The following is a 3,053-nucleotide window of genomic DNA, read 5'->3' on the forward strand; positions in this document are numbered from 1 at the left end:
CATTCTTTAGCACCTGGATCTATCAAAACTTGGGGTATATTAATAAAGCATGCATGAAAAAAAATATTAAGGACAATTCCTTCCTAAATATTTTCCACCATAAAAAACTGTATTACATCTTTTAATCATTACATTTTCTAATTAGTTTGAAGGGGAATCTATTTATGAAGCATGAGAACGATTTAAAGATCTCTTTAGAAAATGTCCACACAATGTTATACCATATTGGTTAATAATTCAAACTTTTTATAATGGATTAGTTGGGTCTCTTAGATCTATTATCGATGTTGTTGCTGGTAGTTCATTGATGTCAAAACCATATGATGACGCTTATGCTTTAATTGAAGTAATAGCTACCAATAATTTTCAATGGCTTTCTGAGAGGGTAAATCTTAAAAATAGCCAATATTCATGAATCTGATACTTTTATTATATTAGCAAATCAAGTTGCTGCAATTTCAAAGAAGTTAGACCAATTTAGAATGAATTTTTCTCAACCAATTTCTATGATTGAAGAGAATTCATTAGGTCAAATGGTAGATTCTCAAGCATCATTAGAAACTTTGAATGCCATAAATAACAAAAAAAAACCAAATTATTATAACTCAGGTTGGAAGAACCATCCTAATTTTAACTGGAATAATACTTCAGGTGGTAGTAACCAACAATGGGGGAACAACCAAGTAAACCTATTGGGAAAATAGAACAACCAAGGGAATAATAATAATAATAGATCTATCTATTCTCCAGGTTTCAATAGTAATCTAAAATTTAAGGAGAAGAAGTTATTATAGAAGAAGTGGTGTTACAAAGTCAAGGAGCTATAATTAGAAATATTGAGAATCAACTTGGACATATCTAAAATTCATTAAGAAATAGATCCCAAGGAACACTTTCTAGTATTACTGAAACAAATTCGAAAGACCAAAATAAAGAGAAATTAAAAGCCATTCAACTTAGAAGCTGAAGAGAGTCGGAAGGCAGGGTTCAAAAAGAGATTAAGTAGAGAGAGAAGAAATTGAAGAACCAAAAGAGGACGCTGTGAAAGGTTCATAAAGACCTATTTCTCCACTGAAAATTGACTTGAAAAAACCACCACCTCCATTTTCTCAGAGGCTTTGTTAAGAGAAGTTGGATAAGCAATTTTTAAAATTTCTAGAAAGTTTTAAGAAGCTTACAATTAATATTCCATTTTCTGAAGCCTTAGAACAAATGCCAAGCTATGTAAAGTTTATGAAGGATATTCTCAATAGGAAAAGGAAGTTTGAAGATAATGAGACTGTTGCACTTAGTGAGGAGTATAATGCTATAATTCAAAAAAAACTTCCTAAAAACCTTAAAGATTCTGGTAGCTTTACTATTCCATGTGTAATAGGAGATAGATTTTATGGAAAATTATTATGTGATTTAGGTGCAAGCATTAACCATATGCCATGATCAATATTTAAAAGAATGGGATTAGGAGAAATAACTCTGGCTATTGTAACTCTGCAGTTAACAGATCATTCAATAACGTATCCTAAAGGAGTTATAGAAGATATCCTAGTGAAAGTGGATCAATTTATCTTTTATGTTGATTTCATTATGCTGGATATAGAGGAAGATAAAGAGATACCTATCATTTTGGGAAGACCTTTCCTAGCCATAGGCATAGGAAGAGCAATGATAGATAAGCAGAAGGGGGAATTAATAATGCGCGTCAATGATCAAACGATTACTTTCAATACTTCAAGATCAATGAAATATCCTGCAAAAGGTAGAGATGATGAATGTTATAGAATGGATGTTATAAGATATCTGAGTGAATGTCATTTCAAAACTAATTATGAAGAAAAATTTGAAGTCAAAGATTTGGAACATGAGCAAGACGGGGAATTAGATCAATGTGAAGATCTTTATAAGGAAGATTCATATATGTTCGAGAAAGTTTCAAAGTTTTAGACACCATAGGAAAAGATAAATCATTTTGTCCATCAATAGAAAAACCTCCTGAACTTGAGTTGAAGTTACTTCCTGAACATTTGAAGTATGCCTTTTTAGATGATTCCTCTACTCTACCAGTTATAATTTCCTCAAAATTAACAATGGAAGAAAACTAAAGATTGATGAAAATTTTGAAAAAATTTAAGAAAGCCTTTGGATGGACAATAACTGATGTTAAAGGAATCAGTCCTTCAATTTGTATGCATAAAAATCATATGGAAGTGAACTGCAAACCCAAGGATGATCCTCAAAAGAGATTGAATCCTATTATGAAAGACGTTGTTAAGAAAGAAATTTAAAGTGGTTGGATGCTGGAATTATGTACCCTATTTTAGATAGTGCATGGGTTAGTCCAATTCACTGTGTTCCCAAGAAAGGAGAAGTAACTGTGACTGTAAATGAACATAATGAATTAATACCTACTATATAAGATACAGGGTGACGAATATGCATTGATTATAGAAAATTAAATCTCATCATAAGGAAAGATCATTTTTCACTACCCTTTCTAGATCAAATGCTGGATAGACTAGCTAAGCATAAATACTTTTGTTTTCTGGATGGATATACTGGTTATCACCAAATTTAAATTTCTTGAGGATCAAGAGAAAACAACATTTACCAGTCTTTATGGTACATTTACTTTTAGAAGAATGTCCTTTTATGTAATGTCCCTGCTACATTTCAAAGATGTATAATGGTAATTTTTTGTGATTTAATTGAAAAAGGGATTGAAGTCTTTATGGATGATTTTTCAGTGTTTGGAACTTTGTTTGACTCATGTCTAGAACATTTATCTAAAGTCCTCAAACGCTGTGAAGAAAAAAATTTAGTCCTTAATTGGGAAAAATGCCAGTTTATGGAGGCAGGAGGAATTGTATTAGGACATCAAATTTCAAAAAATGACACGGAAGTAGATCCTGCTAAAATTCAAGTGATCTTTAATTTACCTTATCCAACCAATGTAATAGAAATTAGGAGTTTTTTAGGACATGCTAGATTCAACAAACTATATATTGAAAACTTCTAAAAAATTGCTAAGTCTTTATTCCATTTACTGGAGAAAGATG

The sequence above is a fragment of the Phalaenopsis equestris genome, unplaced genomic scaffold (assembly GCF_001263595.1).
Source record: "Phalaenopsis equestris unplaced genomic scaffold, ASM126359v1 Scaffold203255, whole genome shotgun sequence".
Classification (NCBI taxonomy): Eukaryota; Viridiplantae; Streptophyta; class Magnoliopsida; order Asparagales; family Orchidaceae; genus Phalaenopsis; species Phalaenopsis equestris.